Below are 19,578 nucleotides of genomic sequence, written 5' to 3' on the forward strand. Positions count from 1 at the left end.
TACCGTTTATATACTCATTACTGTACCCACACATATTATATACTGTTTATATACTCATTACTGTACCCACACATATTATATACCGTTTATATACTCATTTACTCTACCCGCACATATTATATACCGTTTATATACTCATTTACTGTACTCACACATATTATATACCGTTTATATACTCATTACTGTACCCACACATATTATATACCATTTATATACTCATTACTGTACCCACACATATTATATACCGTTTATATACTCATTTACTGTACCCGCACATATTATATACCGTTTATATACTCATTTACTGTACTCACACATATTATATACCGTTTATATACTCATTACTGTACCCACACATATTATATACCGTTTGTATACTCATTTACTGTACACACACATATTATATACCATTTATATACTCATTACTGTACCCACACATATTATATACCGTTTATATACTCATTTACTGTACTCACACATATTATATACCGTTTATATACTCATTACTGTACCCACACATATTATATACCATTTGTATACTCATTTACTGTACACACACATATTATATACCGTTTATATACTCATTACTGTACCCACACATATTATATACTGTTTATATACTCATTTACTGTACCCACACATATTATATACCGTTTATATACTCATTACTGTACCCACACATATTATATACCGTTTATATACTCATTTACTGTACAATCACATATTATATACCGTTTATATACTCATTTACTGTACTCACACATATTATATACCGTTTATATACTCATTACTGTACTCACACACATATTATATACAGTTTATATACTCATTTACTTTACCCACACATATTATATACCGTTTATATACTCATTACTGTACACACACATATTATATACCATTTATATACTCATTTACTGTACCCACACATATTATATACCGTTTATATACTCATTTACTGTACCCACACACATTATATACCGTTTATATACTCATTACTGTACTCACACACATTATATACCGTTTATATACTCATTACTGTACCCACACATATTATATACCGTTTATATACTCATTTACTGTACTCACACATATTATATACTGTTTATATACTCATTACTGTACCCACACATATTATATACCATTTATATACTCATTACTGTACACACACACATTATATACCGTTTATATACTCATTTACTGTACCCACACATATTATATACCGTTTATATACTTATTACTGTACCCACACATATTATATACCGTTTATATACTCATTACTGTACTCACACATATTATATACCGTTTATATACTCATTTACTGTACTCACACATATTATATACCGTTTATATACTCATTTACTGTACCCACACATATTATATACCGTTTATATACTCATTACTGTACTCACACATATTATATACCGTTTATATACTCATTTACTGTACCCACACATATTATATACCGTTTATATACTCATTACTGTACCCACACATATTATATACCGTTTATATACTCATTACTGTACCCACACATATTATATACCGTTTATATACTCATTTACTGTACCCACACATATTATATACCGTTTATATACTCATTACTGTACCCACACATATTATATACCGTTTATATACTCATTACTGTACTCACACATATTATATACCGTTTATATACTCATTACTGTACCCACACATATTATATACTGTTTATATACTCATTACTGTATCCACACATATTATATACCGTTTATATACTCATTACTGTACTCACACATATTATATAGCGTTTATATACTTATTTACTGTACTCACACATATTATATACCGTTTATATACTCATTTACTGTACTCACACATATTATATACCGTTTATATGCTCATTACTGTACCCACACATATTATATACCGTTTATATACTCATTTACTGTACCCACACATATTATATACCGTTTATATACTCATTTACTGTACCCACACATATTATATACCGTTTATATACTCATTACTGTACTCACACACATTATATGCCGTTTATATACCCATTACTGTACTCACACATATTATATACCGTTTATATACTCATTACTGTACCCACACATATTATATACCGTTTATATACTCATTACTGTACCCACACATATTATATACCGTTTATATACTCATTACTGTACTCACACATATTATATACCGTTTATATACTCATTACTGTACCCACACATATTATATACCGTTTATATACTCATTACTGTACCCACACATATTATATACCGTTTATATACTCATTACTGTACTCACACACATTATATACCGTTTATATACTCATTACTGTACCCACACATATTATATACCGTTTATATACTCATTACTGTACCCACACATATTATATACTGTTTATATACTCATTTACTCTACCCACACATATTATATACCGTTTATATACTCATTTACTGTACCCACACATATTATATACCGTTTATATACTCATTACTGTACCCACACATATTATATACCGTTTATATACTCATTTACTGTACCCACACATATTATATACCGTTTATATACTCATTTACTGTACCTACACATATTATATACCGTTTATATACTCATTTACTGTACCCACACATATTATATACCGTTTATATACTCATTTACTGTACACACACATATTATATACCGTTTATATACTCATTTACTGTACCCACACATATTATATACCGTTTATATACTCATTACTGTACCCAGACATATTATATACCGTTTATATACTCATTACTGTACTCACACACATTATATACCGTTTATATACTCATTTACTGTACCTACACATATTATATACCGTTTATATACTCATTTACTGTACACACACATATTATATACCGTTTATATACTCATTTACTGTACTCACACATATTGTATACCGTTTATATACTCATTACTGTACCCACACATATTATATACCGTTTATATACTCATTTACTGTACTCACACATATTATATACCGTTTATATACTCATTTACTGTACACACACATATTATATACCGTTTATATACTCATTTACTGTACACACACATATTATATACCGTTTATATACTCATTACTGTACCCACACATATTATATACCGTTTATATACTCATTTACTGTACCCACACATATTATATACCGTTTATATACTCATTACTGTACCCACACATATTATATACCGTTTATATACTTATTTACTGTACCCACACATATTATATATCGTTTATATACTTATTTACTGTACCCACACATATTATATACCGTTTATATACTCATTTACTGTACTCACACATATTATATACCGTTTATAAACTCATTACTGTACCCACACATATTATATACCGTTTATATACTTATTTACTGTACCCACACACATATTATATACCGTTTATATACTCATTTACTATACCCACACATATTATATACCGTTTATATACTCATTACTGTACCACACATATTATATACCGTTTATATACTCATTACTGTACACACACATATTATATACCGTTTATATACTCATTTACTGTACACACACATATTATATACCGTTTATATACTCATTTACTGTACCCACACATATTATATACCGTTTATATACTCATTACTGTACCCAGACATATTATATACCGTTTATATACTCATTACTGTACTCACACACATTATATACCGTTTATATACTCATTTACTGTACCTACACATATTATATACCGTTTATATACTCATTTACTGTACTCACACATATTATATACCGTTTATATACTCATTACTGTACCCACACATATTATATACCGTTTATATACTCATTACTGTACTCACACACATTATATACCGTTTATATACTCATTTACTGTACCTACACATAATATATACCGTTTATATACTCATTACTGTACCCACACATAATATATACTGTTTATATACTCATTTACTGTACTCACACATATTATATACCGTTTATATACTCATTTACTGTACTCACACATATTATATACTGTTTATATACTCATTACTGTACTCACACATATTATATACCGTTTATATACTCATTACTGTACTCACACACATTATATACCGTTTATATACTCATTTACTGTACCCACACATATTATATACCGTTTATATACTCATTACTGTACTCACACATATTATATACCGTTTATATACTCATTACTGTACTCACACATATTATATACCGTTTATATACTCATTACTGTACCCACACATATTATATACTGTTTATATACTCATTACTGTACCCACACATATTATATACCGTTTATATACTCATTTACTGTACTGACACATATTATATACCGTTTATATACTCATTACTGTACTCACACATATTATATACCGTTTATATACTCATTTACTGTACTCACACATATTATATACCGTTTATATACTCATTACTGTACTCACACATATTATATACCGTTTATATACTCATTTACTGTACTCACACATATTATATACCGTTTATATACTCATTACTGTACTCACACATATTATATACCGTTTATATACTCATTACTGTACCCACACATATTATATACCGTTTATATAATCATTACTGTACTCACACATATTATATACCGTTTATATACTCATTACTGTACTCACACATATTATATACCGTTTATATACTCATTACTGTACCCACACATATTATATACTGTTTATATACTCATTACTGTACTCACACATATTATATACCGTTTATATACTCATTACTGTACCCACACATATTATATACCGTTTATATACTCATTACTGTACCCACACATATTATATACCGTTTATATACTCATTACTGTACCCGCACATATTATATACCGTTTATATACTCATTACTGTACCCACACATATTATATACCGTTTATATACTCATTACTGTACCCACACATATTATATACCGTTTATATACTCATTACTGTACCCACACATATTATATACCGTTTATATACTCATTACTGTACTCACACATATTATATACCGTTTATATACTCATTACTGTACCCACACATATTATATACCGTTTATATACTCATTACTGTACTCACACATATTATATACCGTTTATATACTCATTACTGTACTCACACATATTATATACCGTTTATATACTCATTTACTGTACTCACACATATTATATACCGTTTATATACTCATTACTGTACTCACACATATTATATACCGTTTATATACTCATTTACTGTACTCACACATATTATATACCGTTTATATACTCATTACTGTACTCACACATATTATATACCGTTTATATACTCATTACTGTACTCACACATATTATATACCGTTTATATACTCATTACTGTACCCACACATATTATATACCGTTTATATACTCATTTACTGTACCCACACATATTATATACCGTTTATATACTCATTTACTGTACTCACACATATTATATACCGTTTATATACTCATTACTGTACTCACACATATTATATACCGTTTATATACTCATTACTGTACCCACACATATTATATACTGTTTATATACTCATTACTGTACCCACACATATTATATACCGTTTATATACTCATTACTGTACTCACACATATTATATACCGTTTATATACTTATTTACTGTACTCACACATATTATATACCGTTTATATACTCATTACTGTACTCACACACATTATATACCGTTTATATACTCATTACTGTACTCACACATATTATATACCGTTTATATACTCATTACTGTACCCACACATATTATATACCGTTTATATACTCATTACTGTACCCACACATATTATATACCGTTTATATACTCATTACTGTACTCACACATATTATATACCGTTTATATACTCATTACTGTACTCACACATATTATATACCGTTTATATACTCATTTACTGTACCCACACATATTATATACCGTTTATATACTCATTACTGTACCCACACATATTATATACCGTTTATATACTCATTTACTGTACCTACACATATTATATACCGTTTATATACTCATTACTGTACCCATACATATTATATAACGTTTATATACTCATTACTGTACCTACACATATTATATACTGTTTATATACTCATTTACTGTACCTACACATATTATATACCGTTTATATACTCATTACTGTACCCATACATATTATATAACGTTTATATACTCATTACTGTACTCACACATATTATATACTGTTTATATACTCATTACTATACTCACACATATTATATACCGTTTATATACTCATTTACTGTACTCACACATATTATATACTCATTACTGTACCCACACATATTATATACCGTTTATATACTCATTTAATGTACACACACATATTATATACAGTTTATATACTCATTACTATACCCACACATATTATATACCGTTTATATACTCATTACTGTACCCACACATATTATATACCGCTTGTATACTCATTTACTGTACACACACATATTATATACCGTTTATATACTCATTACTGTACCCACACATATTATATACCGTTTATATACTCATTTACTGTACTCACACATATTATATACCGTTTATATACTCATTACTGTACCCACACATATTATATACTGTTTATATACTCATTACTGTACCCACACATATTATATACCGTTTATATACTCATTTACTGTACCCGCACATATTATATACCGTTTATATACTCATTTACTGTACTCACACATATTATATACCGTTTATATACTCATTACTGTACCCACACATATTATATACCATTTATATACTCATTACTGTACCCACACATATTATATACCGTTTATATACTCATTTACTGTACCCGCACATATTATATACCGTTTATATACTCATTTACTGTACTCACACATATTATATACCGTTTATATACTCATTACTGTACCCACACATATTATATACCGTTTGTATACTCATTTACTGTACACACACATATTATATACCATTTATATACTCATTACTGTACCCACACATATTATATACCGTTTATATACTCATTTACTGTACTCACACATATTATATACCGTTTATATACTCATTACTGTACCCACACATATTATATACCGTTTGTATACTCATTTACTGTACACACACATATTATATACCGTTTATATACTCATTACTGTACCCACACATATTATATACCGTTTATATACTCATTTACTGTACCCACACATATTATATACCGTTTATATACTCATTACTGTACCCACACATATTATATACCGTTTATATACTTATTTACTGTACCCACACATATTATATACCGTTTATATACTCATTTACTGTACACACACATATTATATACCGTTTATATACTCATTTACTGTACTCACACATATTATATACCGTTTATATACTCATTACTGTACTCACACACATATTATATACAGTTTATATACTCATTTACTGTACCCACACATATTATATACCGTTTATATACTCATTACTGTACACACACATATTATATACCATTTATTTACTCATTTACTGTACCCACACATATTATATACCGTTTATATACTCATTTACTGTACCCACACACATTATATACCGTTTATATACTCATTACTGTACTCACACAAATATATACCGTTTATATACTCATTACTGTACCCACACATATTATATACCGTTTATATACTCATTTACTGTACTCACACATATTATATACTGTTTATATACTCATTACTGTACCCACACATATTATATACCGTTTATATACTCATTTACTGTACTCACACATATTATATACTGTTTATATACTCATTACTGTACCCACACATATTATATACCATTTATATACTCATTACTGTACACACACACATTATATACCGTTTATATACTCATTTACTGTACCCACACATATTATATACCGTTTATATATACTCATTACTGTACCCACACATATTATATACCGTTTATATACTCATTACTGTACTCACACATATTATATACCGTTTATATACTCATTTACTGTACTCACACATATTATATACCGTTTATATACTCATTTACTGTACCCACACATATTATATACCGTTTATATACTCATTACTGTACTCACACATATTATATACCGTTTATATACTCATTTACTGTACTCACGCATATTATATACCGTTTATATACTCATTACTGTACTCACACATATTATATACCGTTTATATACTCATTTACTGTACCCACACATATTATATACCGTTTATATACTCATTACTGTACCCACACATATTATATACCGTTTATATACTCATTACTGTACCCACACATATTATATACCGTTTATATACTCATTTACTGTACCCACACATATTATATACCGTTTATATACTCATTACTGTACCCACACATATTATATACCGTTTATATACTCATTACTGTACTCACACATATTATATACCGTTTATATACTCATTACTGTACCCACACATATTATATACCGTTTATATACTCATTACTGTATCCACACATATTATATACCGTTTATATACTCATTACTGTACTCACACATATTATATACCGTTTATATACTTATTTACTGTACTCACACATATTATATACCGTTTATATACTCATTACTGTACTCACACACATTATATGCCGTTTATATACTCATTACTGTACTCACACATATTATATACCGTTTATATACTCATTACTGTACCCACACATATTATATACCGTTTATATACTCATTACTGTACCCACACATATTATATACCGTTTATATACTCATTACTGTACTCACACATATTATATACCGTTTATTTACTCATTACTGTACCCACACATATTATATACCGTTTATATACTCATTACTGTACCCACACATATTATATACCGTTTATATACTCATTACTGTACTCACACACATATTATATACTGTTTATATACTCATTACTATACTCACACATATTATATACCGTTTATATACTCATTTACTGTACTCACACATATTATATACCGTTTATATACTCATTACTGTACCCACACATATTATATACCGTTTGTATACTCATTTACTGTACACACACACATTATATACCGTTTATATACTCATTACTGTACCCACACATATTATATACCGTTTATATACTCATTTACTGTACTCACACATATTATATACCGTTTATATACTCATTTACTGTACTCACACATATTATATACCGTTTATATACTCATTACTGTACCCACACATATTATATACCGTTTGTATACTCATTTACTGTACACACACATATTATATACCGTTTATATACTCATTACTGTACCCACACATATTATATACCGTTTGTATACTCATTTACTGTACCCACACATATTATATACTCATTTACTGTACCCACACATATTTTATACCGTTTATATACTCATTACTGTTCCCACACATATTATATACCGTTTATATACTCATTTACTGTACCCACACATATTATATACCGTTTATATACTCATTACTGTACCCACACATATTATATACCGTTTATATACTCATTTACTGTACACACACATATTATATACCGTTTATATACTCATTTACTGTACTCACACATATTATATACCGTTTATATACTCATTACTGTACTCACACACATATTATATACAGTTTATATAGTCATTTACTGTACCCACACATATTATATACCGTTTATATACTCATTACTGTACACACACATATTATATACCTTTTATATACACATTTACTGTACCCACACATATTATATACCGTTTATATACTCATTTACTGTACCCACACACATTATATACCGTTTATATACTCATTACTGTACTCACACACATTATATACCGTTTATATACTCATTACTGTACACACACATATTATATACCGTTTATATACTCATTACTGTACCCACACATATTATATACCGTTTATATACTCATTTATTGTACCCACACATATTATATACCGTTTATATACTCATTACTGTACCCACACATATTATATACCGTTTATATACTCATTACTGTACCCACACATATTATATACCGTTTATATACTCATTTACTGTACTCACACATATTATATAACGTTTATATACTCATTTACTGTACACACACATATTATATACCGTTTATATACTCATTACTGTACCCACACATATTATATACCGTTTATATACTCATTACTGTACTCACACATATTATATACCGTTTATATACTCATTACTGTACCCACACATATTATATACCGTTTTTATACTCATTTACTGTACTCACACATATTATATACCGTTTATATACTCATTACTGTACCCACACATATTATATACCGTTTATATACTCATTTACTGTACCCACACATATTATATACCGTTTATATACTCATTTACTGTACCCACACATATTATATACCGTTTATATACTCATTTACTGTACACACACATATTATATACCGTTTATATACTCATTTACTGTACACACACATATTATATACCGTTTATATACTCATTTACTGTACACACACATATTATATACCGTTTATATACTCATTACTGTACCCACACATATTATATACCGTTTATATACTCATTTACTGTTCACACACATATTATATACCGTTTATATACTCATTTACTGTACCCACACATATTATATACCGTTTATATACTCATTTACTGTACCCACACATATTATATACCGTTTATATACTCATTACTGTACCCACACACATATTATATACCGTTTATATTCTCATTTACTGTACTCACACATATTATATACCGTTTATATACTCATTTACTGTACACACACATATTATATACAGTTTATATACTCATTACTGTACCCACACATATTATATACCGTTTATATACTCATTTACTGTACCCACACATATTATATACCGTTTATATACTCATTTACTGTACACACACATATTATATACCGTTTATATACTCATTACTGTACCCACACATATTATATACCGTTTATATACTCATTACTATACACACACATATTATATACCGTTTATATACTCATTTACTGTACACACACATATTATATACCGTTTATATACTCATTTACTGTACACACACATATTATATACTGTTTATAAACTCATTACTGTACCCACACATATTATATACCGTTTATATACTCATTTACTGTACCCACACATATTATATACCGTTTATATACTCATTTACTGTACACACACATATTATATACCGTTTATATACTCATTTACTGTACCCAGAAACATATTATATACCGTTTATATACTCATTACTGTACTCACACATATTATATACCGTTTATATACTTATTTACTGTACCCACACATATTATATACCGTTTATATACTTATTTACTGTACTCACACATATTATATACTCATTACTGTACCCACACATATTATATACCGTTTATATACTTATTTACTGTACTCACACATATTATATACTCATTTACTGTACCCACACATATTATATACCGTTTATATACTCATTACTGTACCCACACATATTATATACTGTTTATATACTCATTTACTGTACACACACATATTATATACCGTTTATATACTCATTTACTTTACCCACACATATTATATACCGTTTATATACTCATTACTGTACCCACACATATTATATACCGTTTATATACTCATTACTGTACCACACATATTATATACCATTTATATACTCATTACTGTACCCACACATATTATATACCGTTTATATACTCATTACTGTACCCACACATATTATATACCGTTTATATACTCATTTACTGTACCCACACATATTATATACTGTTTATATACTCATTTACTGTACCCACACATATTATATACTGTTTATATACTCATTTACTGTACTCACACATATTATATACCGTTTATATACTCATTACTGTACCCACACATATTATATACCGTTTATATACTCATTTACTGTACTCACACATATTATATACCGTTTATATACTCATTTACTGTACCCACACATATTATATACTGTTTATATACTCATTACTGTACTCACACATATTATATACCGTTTATATACTCATTTACTGTACCCACACATATTATATACTGTTTATATACTCATTACTGTACTCACACATATTATATACTGTTTATATACTCATTTACTGTACCCACACATATTATATACCGTTTATATACTCATTTACTGTACACACATATTATATACTGTTTATATACTCATTTACTGTACACACATATTATATACCGTTTATATACTCATTTACTGTACTCACACATATTATATACCGTTTATATACTCATTTACTGTACCCACACATATTATATACCGTTTATATACTCATTTACTGTACCCACACATATTATATACCGTTTATATACTCATTTACTGTACCCACCCATGTTATATACCGTTTATATACTCATTTACTGTACACACATATTATATACCGTTTATATACTCATTTACTGTACCCACCCATGTTATATACCGTTTATATACTCATTTACTGTACACACATATTATATACCGTTTATATACTCATTTACTGTACCCACACATATTATATACCGTTTATATACTCATTACTGTACTCACACATATTATATACCGTTTATATACTCATTACTGTACCCACACAAATTATATACTGTTTATATACTCATTTACTGTACCCACACATATTATATACCGTTTATATACTCATTACTGTACCCACACATATTATATACTGTTTATATACTCATTACTGTACCCACACATATTATATACCGTTTATATACTCATTACTGTACACACACATATTATATACCGTTTATATACTCATTACTGTACCCACACATATTATATACCGTTTATATACTCATTTACTGTACACACACATATTATATACCGTTTATATACTCATTTACTGTACCCACACATACTATATACCCTTTATATACTCATTTACTGTACACACACATATTATATACCGTTTATATACTCATTACTGTACACACACATATTATATACCGTTTATATACTCATTAATGTACCCACACATATTATATACCGTTTATATACTCATTACTGTACCCACACATATTATATACCGTTTATATACTCATTTACTGTACCCACACATATTATATACCGTTTATATACTCATTACTGTACCCACACATATTATATACCGTTTATATACTCATTACTGTACCCACACATATTATATACCGTTTATATACTCATTACTGTACCCACACATATTATATACCGTTTATATACTCATTACTGTACCCACACATATTATATACCGTTTATATACTCATTTACTGTACCCACACATATTATATACTGTTTATATACTCATTACTGTACCCACACATATTATTTACTGTTTATATACTCATTACTGTACTCACACATATTATATACCGTTTATATACTCATTACTGTACCCACACATATTATATACCGTTTATATACTCATTTACTGTACCCACACATATTATATACCGTTTATATACTCATTACTGTACCCACACATATTATATACCGTTTATATACTCATTACTGTACCCACACATATTATATACCGTTTATATACTCATTTACTGTACCCACACATATTATATACCGTTTATATACTCATTACTGTACCCACACATATTATATACCGTTTATATACTCATTACTGTACTCACACATATTATATACCGTTTATATACTCATTTACTGTACCCACACATATTATATACCGTTTATATACTTATTTACTGTACCCACACATATTATATACCGTTTATATACTCATTACTGTACTCACACATATTATATACCGTTTATATACTCATTACTGTACCCATACATATTATATACTGTTTATATACTCATTACTGTGCCCACACATATTATATACCGTTTATATACTCATTTACTGTACTCACACATTATATACCGTTTATATACTCATTTACTGTACCCACACATATTATATACCGTTTATATACTCATTACTGTACCCACACATATTATATACCGTTTATATACTCATTACTGTACCCACACATATTATATACCGTTTATTTACTCATTTACTGTACACACACATATTATATACTGTTTATATACTCATTTACTGTACTCACACATATTATATACTGTTTATATACTCATTACTGTACCCATACTTATTATATACCGTTTATATACTCATTACTGTACTCACACATATTATATACTGTTTATATACTCATTACTGTACCCACACATATGATATACCGTTTATATACTCATTACTGTACCCACACATATTATATACCGTTTATATACTCATTTACTGTGCCCGCAGATATTATATACCGTTTATATACTCATTACTGTACCCACACATATTATATACCATTTATATACTCATTACTGTACCCACACATATTATATACCATTTATATACTCATTTACTGTGCCCGCAGATATTATATACCGTTTATATACTCATTACTGTACCCACACATATTATATACCGTTTATATACTCATTACTGTACCCACACATATTATATACCGTTTATATACTCATTACTGTACCCACACATATTATATACCGTTTATTTACTCATTTACTGTACACACACATATTATATACTGTTTATATACTCATTTACTGTACTCACACATATTATATACTGTTTATATACTCATTACTGTACCCATACATATTATATACCGTTTATATACTCATTACTGTACTCACACATATTATATACTGTTTATATACTCATTACTGTACCCACACATTTTATATACCGTTTATATACTCATTACTGTACCCACACATATTATATACCGTTTATATACTCATTTACTGTGCCCGCAGATATTATATACCGTTTATATACTCATTACTGTACCCACATATATTATATACCGTTTATATACTCATTACTGTACCCACACATATTATATATCGTTTATATACTCATTACTGTACCCACACATATTATATACCGTTTATATACTTACTACTGTACCCACACATATTATATACCGTTTATATACTTATTACTGTACCCAGACATATTATATACCGTTTATATACTCATTACTGTACACACACACATTATATACCGTTTATATACTCATTACTGTACCCACACACATTATATACCGTTTATATACTCATTTACTGTACTCACACATATTATATACCGTTTATATACTCATTACTGTACCCACACATATTATATACCGTTTATATACTCATTTACTGTACCCACACATATTATATACCGTTTATATACTCATTACTGTACCCAGTAGATATCCCAAAGTATTGATCTAGGCCCATTTTACTATATTTCATGCCACCATTTCACTGCCAAATGCGATCAAATAAAAAGATTGTTCACTTTTTCACAAACTTTTTCACAAACTTTAGGTTTCACACTGAAATTATTTACAAACAGCTTGTGCAATTATTTCACAAATGGTTATAAATGCTTCTCTGGGATCCCCTTTGTTAAAAAATAGCAGACCTATATGGCTTTGGCATTGCTTTTTTGTAATTAGAAGGCCGCTAAATGCCACCGCGCACCACATTTGTATTATGCCCAGCAGTGAAGGGGTTAATTAGGTAGCTTGTAGGGAGCTTGTAGGGTTAATTTTAGCTTTAGTGTAGAGATCAGCCTCCCACCTGACACATCCCACCCCTGATCCCTCCCAAATAGCTCTCCTCCCTCCCCCACCGTACAATTGTCCCCGCCATCTTAAGTACTGGCAGAAAGTCTGCCAGTACTAAAATTTAAAGGCTTGTTTAAATTTATTTTAAAAAAAAAAGATATATTCTGCTGTGTAGGATCCCCCCTTAGCCCCCAGCCTTCCTGACCCCCCCCCCCAAACAGCTCTCTAACCCTCCCCCCTCAACCTTATTGTCCCCCATCTTGGGTACTGGCAGCTGTCTGCCATATCATTCCATATACATTTTTAATTATTATTTTAACACAAAAAAGTAACTTTTTCTGTAGTGTAGCTGCCCCCCTCAATGACCTACCTTCCACTTCCTCCCAGTTCCGTTAGATAAAATGTTACCCCCTCCTCTCTCCCTCCTTCCCTTAAAAAATTGTCTCATAGTGGGGGCGGAGCCAACAGCCGAGCAGAGCAGACACACTTGGACAGTGCTCTGCAAAGAATATAAAGAAAATATAATTTAAGATATCAGAAACACTGAAATTCAAAGATTAAAAGCTTTGATTTAATATCAAGTATGCAACAAGCAACTACAAAGCGCGTCAGCAATTATCAACGCAGAGGTATCAGGTTGAGCTTGGGAAAGACCGTGGATGCGGCCTGCTATGGAAGATTTGCTGTGACCTCATCGTAACACAGTGCCGCCACAACATCTGATATCCTAAGCGGTGCTAAATAGAACATAACGCCAGCAAAGGCAGGCGACAGCCAGTTCACATATAATAACAAACAGCAGAGTCAATCCCTGACTTCTAACCTACACGCAGTTTCACTTATAATGGAGGTGCATGGGAGTCTACAAGTTCTACTCCAAGACTTAGATCGAAGGATGGAAAGCTGCTTCCTGGACCTAATGGACAAGGTGGAGGAGGCGTTCTGTAGAGAAGTCGGCAACGAACTAGGGGACCTGGAGACACCCTGGGAGACAGACCGGTTATTACCTAATGGATACAGCGTTCCTGCAGACAGACCAGCTGTGTGGATACCGGAGTCCCGGTTTGGGCCGGCTCCTCTACCACAAGTATATAGCGACATAGGACAGCTACCAGAGACATTTCAACCTATTGTTTCTGCGGGCGCCATGGCTGCTCAGGGCCCTGGAGTTGTGGAAGACCCACGTGAGTGGGTGATATTTACCGAGTCGTATGGTCAGGCGGCCTCTATGGTTATGCAGCTTGAAAATAAATTGTCACTTCTATTGACGGTACTCAGCACCTCTTACCCTGCCGTGAGAGGATCAATTCTTTCACCAAGAGTTCTGCTGTCCTATACCAGAATAAATGATTCCCTTCACCTCGCAATCTTGGCCATGACCCCGTCTGCAACTACTACTAGCGCTGATGCTGGCAAGAGCCAGCCACGGTTCACAGAGGGAGCTCATCAAGATCTCCTAAAAGACATTTCTTATCTATGTGATGTATTGCCCGTAGGTATAGGCTAAAGACTAGGACTTGATGATACACTCAGAAGGGTTTAGTTATTGCACACACCGCAAGCTCTGAGTGTTCACATCTGATTTTTGTGCGGTTATCCCACCTGTTTCTACCTCCAGATAAGCTTAAAATTGGGCTCTAAACTAAATATGATGTTTGGACTTTAGTTTTGTGGTCACATATCAATGTATACCGCTATATTGTTTCACTGCTCAATTATTAAATGTCTGCATATGTGGGGGTAATTACAAGCTCACTTGTTTGTATGACAATATTTGGTGCTATGTGGCCTATATGTATTTGCGACCTCACTTGAGGTTGCGCACATCACCGCAAACACTAATGCATAGTCTCTTTGTGTAAGGAAGTCTATATGCGTAATTAGATAGATATATGGATATGTGTAAGTAGGTCTGTGGATATGAGCACATGTACCATAGTGATGTTTCATGCCAACTGCCTTTAACACATCACATTTACGCCCGTTTACCACTCCATGGCCTCATAGCATCATAATTTTGTTCATTACTATATCAGATTGCCGCATATTTTTAATGTTTATGTATAGTGTTACAAAATTAGCACTTAATCCCCTCTGATTGTGAGACTAGGGAACCGATAAATACTAAACATTTAGATTTTTAAATATCTTTTTCAGGTCATCCTAGTACAGCGGGATTCTAATATATACCCCTTCTATCTAAAAAGCTCGCTGTTGTTTAGATAATGCGTTAGTGCTATGTTTTGCATCTGTATCTTGAATGTTTAACTAACTCTCACTCCACACTTTAGACCTGCAAAGGGGATAGACTAAATATATTTAAATACTGGAGACTGACATGTATCCTTTAGCCTAACAAGGTTATATAACCCAGTGATGTGTACGTCAATTGCTAGGGTACAGGATAGGGATGAAGCGTTAGTCTAGTTATTTAGGGGGATCAGATGTACATAGGGGCAGCTAAGTCTAATGCTAAGTCTCATTCAATAAGATTCTCATAGACAGGTGTTAAGGTAGTCAAACTATCAGAGAATGTACAAACTCAATTCAAGACACAAGATCTACTTGTGTATTATATTTTACCATAGGACACAGTTAATTTTTACTACATATTCTGCTTAGATACTTGTTTTGTACTGATGAATATTATGGCTCTGTCTAGGTGCACTGTTGTACATGTGTTCTAGTGCTATTATACACTATTGTTAAAGGTATTTCATAAGTCTCTATGCCCTCTTACAGGCTATGATATGTATCACATATATAATATGTTATTATACGATCACTATTACTCCTCTCTAGATGATATCATTGATTTCTATTCCTGTAGAGAACCCTATATATTGTTATTCTTGTTAACTATATACTACAACGCCTAGTTCCCAATAACTTAAGATTAATTCATTTTATCCCGCCATGTCCCTTAAACTTCCTTTGTATCTATGGCTCCGCCCCTCCACCCTTTCCCTTATCTACAGAGCGGTGCTTACCCGCTGTAACTCCCCCCCCCCTTTATTATATACTTATTTCTTCTCATCCTGTAGCTCCTAAAGAGCTACCTACCTGATCATCAGTTATCTGTTATATTTTTGGCCCAATTGGCCTAAAACTGTGTTCCTAACTGATCAGTCATTTATGCTATTCTATTGCAAAATCGAGGTATCATCAGCCTACCAACAATGTATTTTATAACTGACGGAAGGTTTTGCTCAATTTTGTTTATATTTTCTCTTTGTTATCAAAAGGCGTACTATGTTTAATGTTTGATATGTAAAACCTCAATAAAAAATATTTAAAAAAAAAAAAAAAAAATCTGTCTCATAGTGTAGCGTTCACACTCGCGCCCGTGCATGTTCCCGGCGCCCCTGCACATGATCCCGCCCCCCTCTGACGAGTACCTCCAGCAATGGGCCGCCCACCCGCCTCCCTGCAATGGCTCCCACCCACCAATGATTGGCACCATCGCTGACGCAGAGAGGGCCACAGAGTGGCTCTCTCTCCTCATCGGATGCTTAGTAAAGGGTATTGCACGATGCCTCAATATCGAGGCATCGTTGCAATACCCTGAAAGCGGCTGGAAGTGATCAGGATCGCTTCCACTGCTTAAAACTACGTACAGGGTACGTCCTTGGACCTTAACTGTAGTTTTTTGTAGGACGTACCCTGTACGTCGTTGGTCGTTAAGGGGTTAAGGACATTTTCTATGACATCTCACAAGATCACAGTAAAGCAAACCATGTTCTCAGCACTGCTGATGCTGATTGGCTGTTGTTTTATTCTTTTTCATCTGCAGCTGGACAGCAGCTGAAGGATAAGTACTATTGTGAGCTGAAGAAATTCTGAAGTAAAATATTTTCCTTTTTTATATAGAGATGTTCATGTGATATTGTCAGCTTTTTA

The 19,578-nt window shown here is 31.3% G+C and overlaps 1 protein-coding gene across 1 annotated transcript in view; it reads left to right on the forward strand.

Moving 5' to 3' along the window:
* The window catches only part of LOC128635707 (alpha-2-macroglobulin), an 806,957-nt gene that overhangs the window by 137,288 nt on the left and 650,091 nt on the right, over positions 1–19,578 (forward strand). The gene's annotated exons all lie outside the window — the stretch shown is intronic.

Source organism: Bombina bombina, chromosome 7 (genome assembly GCF_027579735.1).
Source record: "Bombina bombina isolate aBomBom1 chromosome 7, aBomBom1.pri, whole genome shotgun sequence".
NCBI classification, from domain to species: Eukaryota; Metazoa; Chordata; class Amphibia; order Anura; family Bombinatoridae; genus Bombina; species Bombina bombina.